At 36.4% G+C, this 9,325-nt stretch overlaps 1 long non-coding RNA gene across 1 annotated transcript in view; it reads left to right on the top strand.

Annotated features, from left to right (window-relative positions):
• The first annotated feature begins 6,072 nt into the window (after window positions 1-6,072).
• Window positions 6,073-9,325, top strand: part of LOC148595149 (uncharacterized) — a 91,221-nt gene continuing 87,968 nt past the window's right edge. Inside the window, exons 1-2 of the long non-coding RNA XR_015913237.1 lie at window positions 6,073-6,259; window positions 6,664-6,737. This is a non-coding gene — a long non-coding RNA (uncharacterized LOC148595149). The remainder of the gene's footprint in view (window positions 6,260-6,663; window positions 6,738-9,325) is intronic.

Here is a 9,325-nt window from a genome sequence, read left to right as displayed (position 1 = left end):
CACATATCTCCTGCCTTCAGAGACAGACTTTTTTAAATCTAATTTGAAAGAGGGCATGTTTAATCACAAAAACATCTCAGCCCTGAATACTGAGCAGCTATAGGAGCTTGACCATTCTCAGGAAAGTTTATGGAAGTGAAGAAGGTCAGCAGTAAATGTTAACATTGGTAACTCATGCGAATTTCATAACATCAGGTCTAGATGAAACCAAAGCTAAATAAAACAAATGATCATGTTAAAGAACTTAGCAGCCCTTTATGATATTAAAATGACTCAGTCTTCAGCATGTCACACCTTCTTACAGTGAGAAAATGAAGTTGACAGATGTGAATAAATTAGAGGTTATTCAAGTAGTTATTACAATTTGCACGCACTGAAATTGGCTATGTTGAATTCTCTGAAGCACAGTTTAAAAGCATGTGACTAAAATTGCCATTGTCTCAAGTGAAATTTTGCTGTAGTCCAGATTATGCTAAAAACTCCACATTAAAAGTCAGAATTATGGATCTCAATTTGAACAGCAGGAACTTAGAAGAGTAGATTGTAATTATCTTTGATATTTGGAAAGTGTTTGGAAGGCAGGCGTCCTAGGACAAAGAGAAAGCGATTTCTAACATAGTGCGATTTTGGGCTCTCATACAACCAGCTTACTAGTTAAATTTATTTTGCTAAATTGGCAGCTCTGACCCTTCCATATCTACCTGGGAAAACTGAATGTATAAGTGAATTAAGTATAATAGAACTAACAAAGACTATGCCTTCTAAAATGAGGAATTAAGACAAGGGTCAGTGAGCAAAGGAAGGAATTACTTTTTCATTCTATTCCTTTCCTTTGTCCTGTTTCTTTTTCATCTCAAAATGATTTTACTTTTGTTCTGAGCAAGCAACTTAAAATAAAAGAGTCTGCTGGGAAAAAAAAAAAAAGGCTTATTCCTCATACAAAGTTGCCTCCCTCTCTGAATATTAAAAGAGGATTGATAATCAAGAGGAGTCTCTCAGCCCCAAAGATGAGGCGCCTACGTCTTCACATTAGCATAAAATTAAGTTGTGACACTCATTGTTAATGGTTGTTGGAGATGCCATTTGTTCAATTAAGTTGGAAAAAAATGATTAGATACATTAATGGGAGAAAACTTATTTAAACATTTATTAAATATAAAGATCTAAGTTTGGATTCAGGAAGTCTCTAATCTCAAGTGTCCTGGAAGTGGGAAAAGCTCCTGTTTCCTTGGAACACACTTCTGAGCACACAAAACAGGTGACTGGGAATAGTTGGCAAGGATATATAATTCCTGACCAAACTGATTGTCTTCTACAATAAAAAACCTGGATCTGTGAATGAGAGAAGATTAGTGGATGCCGTTCATTTGACTTTAAAATACTGTCTTCCACAATATTCTAGTATCCATGTAGGAGTTTAGGGTATGACTAGGCAATCAAATGAGTAAAAAAATTGGCTGGCTGCTCAGGCTCAGAAGGCAATGGTTAATAGGTTGTACTCATCTGAAGACCAATAGGAAGGAAAATAATGCAAGGGTCTATCCTGAGACCTCACCGGTTAATATCTTTATCAATGACCTGAGGGAGGAGATCGAGTGAACTTTCATCATACTTGCAGGTGATACCAATTCAGGGAGAAGATCTGCTGATACAGTCAGGGGCAGGGCATCAAGCGGGACATGGCTGGATCACAACCAATAAAAACCTCATGAAATTCCAAAAGGAGAAACACAGATTTCTGTCCTTGTGGGGGAAGAGCCCTTGCACCAACACACCAAGGGTCTGACTGCCTAGGGAGTGGCTCTGGTGAAAAGTTGTGGGGTATCCAGGTGGGCAGAAAGCTGGATGTGAGTCAGCATTGTGCCCTGCCAGCAAAGGCCGACTGCACCCTGGGCAGTATGAGCAGGTGGGATTATCCTCCTCACTCAGCACCATTCTCACTGATGAAGAACATCTTTGTGAAAGCAATTGCTTCTCTTAGTAGGTCTTCCATATTTTGTTTGCCAGCATTTTATTAGATCCACTCCAAAAACACAGAAAGTTATAATGAAAATATCAGATTAATCACTAGGAATTCTCAGTAAAAATAAATTGAATTCTCATGATGTGGTTTGCTTTAAAATCTTGTGAGATGCTTACTACTTACCTTCTGAAGAGTGCTTATTAATAAGAATAATAATTCTTCAGTGCTCCCAAGCAAAATATGTATCTATTCCAAACTCTTTTAATAGCAAACAGGAATATAGAAATGGCTTGCCAGAAAATAATTAAATAAAAGCTGAATAAAAATAAATAAATAAAAGCTGGAGATTATGGTACTGGTAACTGACTCAGACACTTAAATAACATACTCTTTTTCTTCTGATATCTTTCTTCGTAAGTTTTAACCTTTATTGTAACCTCTTTGCTCCCTTCTGGAAAAAAAAAAAAAAAAGAAAAAGAAAAACCTTTCAACCTTAACAGTGTTATTGACTTGCTGCTTGAATAAGGAAATTAAACTAGAGTTTAGCAATTGTGAATGGAGAAAGACATAAAGAATTGAAACCTCAAATTGCTATTTTAGATGTCAGGAGAGGCAGAGTGAATCTGAACTTTGGATAGATTAGGTATATGAGATGTGAAGTGTTTAATTTAGACAGTAGGAACTTTAATCAGTTTTAAGGTAAATGGATGCAACTTAGTTTCCATAAATCAAGCCAGACAGTACTTAGCCTTCTATCCCTTCTATATTATGGGCTGTGCTAGATTAAGGGGCTGCCTTTTGTTTTCTCTATGGTCTTCAGCAAGTACTTCACCTATATAGGTAGCATTATTTTCACCCAAATTTCTCTATTTAAAAGCTAACTACCTATTCTTGACTGCTCTCATTATAAAGACAATGGAGTCTATAACCCAACGAACTGCTTTTCTCTCCTGCAATAACACACTTACCCACCGTGATTGTTAAATCTTGGGAAGTAGCAAGTCCTCCAGGACTACTCTGTGTATCATCACATTTTGAGGACAGGGACAGCCAAAAACAGGGGAAAAACAGGTGAGGGTTATTAGGGTTCCCCTAATTCATCTAAGTTTGGCACCTATGAGAACACACTTAGAATAATCTGTAGTGATCAGTTTTGTGCTCTCCAGAGCAACAAAGAGACATAGTGGAGCAAGTCCAGCAGAGGCTACTACGATGATCAGGGTACTAGAGAACATGGCTTATGGGGAAAGGCAGAAAGAGGGGGATTTCAGCCTTAAGAGAAGGCTCAAAATAAACATTGCTGTTATCTTCATCTACCTGATGGGAGAATACAGCGATGGCTTCTCAGAGTGATAACTTTACAGAAAACAAACATATGTTGCAACAAGGGAAATTCCAGTAAGGTATAAGGAAAAAAAAAATGACAAGGACAGTCAATACAATGACAGGTTTATCTTGGAGGCTATGGAGTCTTTGGGGTTGGAGATATTCAGAACGTGAGTGGACATGACCCTGACTTGTTATTACCCAGAAGTACACCCTTCTTTTAATGGAAATGTGGACTACCTATAGATATCCCTTCAAAACAAATTATTCTGTGAGTCTGTGTTCTGGTACTATTTGAGAAATTAAACATGTACAGCCATAAGTCCTGAGGGGATCTACCTTTACATGCCAGAACTTCTGAATGATGTGATTGGAAGAACACGCTACCACACCCCAAAATATCACATAAAACAGAAAATGTTCCTGATGACTAGAAAAAAACTAATGCTATACCAAGCTTTATGAAATACAATAAATCATATTTAGAATTCTGTAGGTCATTCAGTCTCTCCTTGGTTCCTGTGAATATATTCTCTCGGTCTCCATTTCTAGTCAACACAAATTTATTAAGGGAAAATCGTGTTTGACTAACCTCATTACCGTGTGCGGTAAAAAGGCTGGCTATGTGGATAAGGAGGTTGGTGGATGTAAAATACATTGGCAGTACTGTAGAAGCTGAAAAAGTGTGGGCCGGACAAACAAACTGTTGGATGAGTTGAAGATTAGCTGGACTACCATACTTAACAGTATCAGCCTTAGTAGTACTCAACAGTTGTTGTCCAAATGTAATCAGGAAAAAGCAGAGTACCCCAAAGACTGATACTGCAACCAGTAGTGTTTCAAGCCATCGTCAAGAGGCTGGCCAGTAAAACACAACCAACGAATATGTAGATAATACTGGGTGATCTTTGATATGTCAAAAAGCGGAACTTCAGTTCTCTAGGATTTAATAAACTTAGTAACTGGTCCAGCAGAAAATCAGGAAATTGAACACATGAAGTGCCAAGTTTTGTACTCTGCCTACTCCACATGGGGCAGAGTAACCCCATGCATCCATACAGACTGGAAGTCAAGCCTTGGTGGAGATGAAGCATTACCTTTTTTTTTATTCAATATGGTGACACAACAGAAATCTAGGTTAGAGGGATTACAGGGTTCCTTCTACCAGGCACTTTGAAATAAAAGCCTCTGTGCTTTGTCTTCACCAGGATTTTTCAGTGAGTTAGACAGATACTTGAAATTCACTGAAAATTATAACCTTTTTGCATGTCAGTCATTTAACCAGGCTAAGTGACACTGGCCTTTTCTCTGAGATAAGTGTACATTTCTCTGTCTGTAATGTAATGCAGTCATCCAGAGATGCAGTTATTAATGTCAAAAAGTTTTTTGAGACAGAGAATGCCATTTTCTTCATGTTTCTACTAAAGCTAGCAAAATCAGATACCAGTCTGTTCGGCTCTGTGAGATATCACAATACAGTGTGTATGATACTTACGTATTATACCATGGTATATCAAATAGCTGCCCTTCAAAAGCTTTTTTTTTTTACATATGAGAAACATTTTTTCCTTGCATGTTGCTTTAGTAATTTATGGAATTAGAAGTGTGAAAAATCAGATATACACAGTGAGTTTTTTTTTATAAACTACTTTCCAGGTAAAAGATATTTTAGAATATAAAAATGCAATGCACCGTTAGTCTATTACCCTTTGTGCATTACAGTTTGCTCTTTTAAAGTGTACTTTTACATTGATTGAAGTTAATGATTGAATCTTCTGCTTTAATTAAATGTGTCAGAAGTAATTTATCAACAGAGAAATAATTAATCTGTGCTTCAATAAGCAATATCTCATATGAACTGTAAAAGAATTTTTAATTTGTTCTTTTATCCCATGGAAATCCCAGGGATATTTTAAATGGGATTAAGTGAGAACCATATGTTCTTAAGTTATTCACTGCCAGTTGTTTTTAGCTTTACTTTATTAAAGAAACTCAATAGGAAGTCTATAAAACTTTATAAAACTCAGATAGAGCTGTGTTTCCTCAGAATACCAAAAAATAGTTAAATCTTTGAATACCCAGCTATTCACCGAACATTCAGCAGAACAGTTTTGAACATAAAACTAAAAAAGGAGAGGTGCTATAGTTATAGTGAAATTATAAAGAAATATCCTAAGTATCAAGAGCACTACTGCAAGCTACAAGTTGGTCCGATACATTAGTAAGGCTAATGATAACATTACGTTGAAGATGCCATTCAAAGAAAGGCGATAAATGACAGTTTAGCCTGATTGTAACAATGTTAATCATAAACAAGGCTGTTATATTGCAAAAGATTAATAAATTGAGGGTTGTTATAACACACATATACTTTTAAAATAGAATGATATCCTGCTAGGAAATTCAATAGAGCTGGTTGATAACTAAATGAATGAATAAACCAGGGATAATGAGTAATGCTCCTTCTGTTGCACAGCTCACTAAACCAAAAATTGCATTTTTTAGAACAGCAGCCTGCTTATTTTTTTAAATATTTCAGTGTTCCCTTAAAATAAAACCTTGTGTTTGCCTGAAGCAGGATTTTAATATGTATTTGTAACACTGGGCAAATCTACAGATCACTGTTTTGAACCATTTCCCTGTGGGGGAAAAAAAAAATTTGCAAGTATGCCTTCCTTCCAATTTTTTGGCAAAATAAGACTTTGAATTTTAGAGAGCACTCACTCTTTGTCCACTCATGAAAGAAAGATGACAGAATACACACATTTGGAAATGTGGATTTCCATTTTCTAGTTTTGGGCCTGATCAGACAATACAAACATTATTCTTTTAATATTTTCTTATTGAATGTCCTCAGATCCCTGCCTTGTTTTTTATGACTTGGTAATCGTTAATTTCCCAAGTGGTCAGATGACCACAGACTCACTCATAAATTCTTACATGAGTAATAAACATTTCAGGAAGCTTAGTGTGGACAATTATTTATTCTGAGGAAGGACTGGAAGTCATTCACTATTTTCCAATGCTTCTTCTTTAAAGCATGACAGTCACCAAGCATGAACAGAAATTCTGAGAAATTCTGTGCAATTAGCAGATAACAGATACTGACAATGAGACATTAAAAAAAAAAAGAGGAAAGAAAGCCTTCCATAGGCTGAACTTTGTGAATAATACAGCACACCAAAAATAAAACAAAACTGAGTTTTATTTTGTGGTGATTTATTCCACATGCAGCACTTAAATGTAAGGATTATGGTGATCCTGGCAAGTGAAATGTACCTAAATGCTATGGCTCAGATTTCGTAAGTGAAGTTATATTTCAGCTGATGTTGACGTATAACATCCTAACGTTATATGTGCACATGTAAATATAGATATAGGTATAAATGCACATATACATTTTCATATGTGTGTATGTGTGTTCTATTCCTTGATTAAAAAAAAATCTGTGAAGAAAAATAGTAAATCCTTACAGGAAATGGCAGAAAATTGTTAACATTTTGGTTATTCAGTAGCAGTTACATAATACTTTTTTTTGTTAAATCTATTTCTAGGCTTCTTAAATTCTTTGTGCAGAGATTACATGTTCTCTGATGTAACACCAGCTGGTTATGACTTCACTTTATCAAACTAAAAGAACAAGTCTACCCATCCTATCAAGACACAGAGTTATTACCTGCTCATCTCCTGTGCTAACAGCTCATGCAGCCATCAGCCTTTATTCAATATAATATCATTCAATTACATTGTTTAGTGCAGTTAGTTCTGCAACTGCTACCAATTTCAGTTTCTTATCCTCCCTATCAAAAACTACCACAGAACAACAAATGGGTCTAGCAAATATCCTAATTCCCTTTTTTAATTGGTCTTGGTAATTCCCTTGGCAATTTCTCTGTCTAAACAGATTATATTGAGTATATTTTACACCATTTGACATGGGAATTAAAACTACCTGTACAAAATTCAGTTTTGCTTTTCACCCATTTAGAGAGATTTTCATGAAATAAATTAATTTCCAAATACACATGCTTGCATCCTGGCCTTTTTTTTTTTCAGTATCTTCCTACCCTGGAGTCAAGATGATTTTATGTGGCTCCTTAGATATCCTGTGAAGTCCAGTCACTTCTCATCTCCTAATGGGGACGCTCCGTCTGTTTAGATCTGATGAAATGTCAATAGGGTAAATAATCAAATATGGTATAGCAAGTGTCTGAAAAAGATAATATTTTAACTGGTGTATTTTAATTAATGGAATTTGATTTTTTTATAGGATTTGCTATTTGTTTGAACTAACCTAATTTGTTTGAAAGCATGATGCCTTTGTCTAATGGCAAATGAGCAAGTGAATGAAAAATCTGAAGTGGAACCAAAAACAACCAGCTTGAAATAACCCTTTTACAAGAAGCAAAAGGGAGTTAAATAAGAGTTAAATTGTCTACAAAGAAGAACTAGAGAAGAGAAAAATCAGGAAACAGGTATGTGAATAAGCAACTTGAATGCACGAGAACAATGTGATCCTTCCTCAGAGAAAAGGGGATTCAAATCAGGTTCCAGTGCAGAATGCACTGTGGTGCAATCCTGAGTTTTACAAGCAGATCTGACTTGGACTGGAGCCCACACGTGCGTCAGCCCACATCAGGGAGTCTTGCACTATCTTTGGGATATCTGAGCTGATTCTGGCAGCATGTCAAGCTAGTGGGCTTTGGTTGGCGATCTTGGCTGACTAATTTAGGAATTTCCCTACACTCAGGTTTCCCCATGTCATGCCACACGATAGCCATACTGCATCAAGTGATGGCTAACACAGATCTGATACATGAAGATATACCAAGAAGAGCTCTCTTTTGTAATGTTGCACAAACACCTTTTTGATCTCACACAGGTCCCCCTATGTTTTGTGCACTAGGCTATTTATTCACCATAGCACCTACTCTAGCTCTCCCTATGAAGGCTACTCAGTAGTCACATTCACTTCATCTGCTCATCTTCATGGTGAATCCATGGGATGCTCTGCCCTGCCTTCTAGAGTGAGGGATGCATTTTGGGTAAGGACAGAAGGCAAATTTTCTCCATCTGAGAAGTCTGATACCTAGGGCTCTTCTGTTAGCTGCTTTGTACAACCAAACTGTGCCATTTTCATGTAGCCAAATTTCTGATGAAAGAATTTAGTTCTTATTTACTGTGTTTCACATGTGAAAACAGCACAGACACAGCAATCGTTCCTGCTCCTTAAATAATGAATCTGAATTTTCTCTGGCCAGTAATTTGGATATTTAGATGACTCACACTCTGTCAATAACTTCTTTTGGTTACCTTGTGAAGTCAGAGAGCTTTCTGGAACAGCAACTCTTACAACCTGTCCTAACTCTATGTCTGTCCATGCCCTCAGGTACACAACAGCTGTCCTTTGACTCTACCCTTCTCTCCAAATGTGCATGCACTGGGGCTTCATCATTCAATTCAATTCCTTAATTATACAAGGATGTTCTTTTTTTGCTACACAGCAGCACTGAAATCAATGGTGCTAACAGTGGTCCTTCTATATTTGAAGTACTGGACAGATATTGCCTTTGCTGAGCACCCACTGAGAGCTCAAAGGATTTCAAAACTCTTATAAATTTTCCCTGAAAAAAAAATGGTCTAACTTTGAAGACAGTTCTGTTCTGACAAGGGAACTGACAGGATGATAGTTTTTCCAGTTAAAAATAATTTTCCTAACAGCCTTCAATAAAAGTTTTATGTTATTCCTTTATAATCATGGTCTCTCTTTTTTCCTCCATGCCTTTTCCTTACTTTTACAACATATTGACCTTAATTACATTTTATTGTGTCTGGATGTGTTGGAAGGACAAAGTTCAGAAATCAGCTACTGTTTAAAAATTCAAACTCAGAGACACAGCAGAAGAATGTGGAAAGGACTGAAACTGAGAATGTTTTATATTAAAGTTTACACTTCATAATATTTAATGGTATTCTGCTTCAGTTTAGTTAGAGATGATAATGTATGCTTGTTTTCTGGAGTGGCGAAATATTTAG

This window comes from Tinamus guttatus, unplaced genomic scaffold (genome assembly GCF_059628265.1).
Source record: "Tinamus guttatus ecotype Peru unplaced genomic scaffold, ASM5962826v1 Tinamus_guttatus_pri_ptg000150l, whole genome shotgun sequence".
Taxonomy (NCBI): domain Eukaryota; kingdom Metazoa; phylum Chordata; class Aves; order Tinamiformes; family Tinamidae; genus Tinamus; species Tinamus guttatus.
Note: the sequence above shows the minus strand (reverse complement) of the source record. Positions and strands in the feature narration are given on the sequence as shown.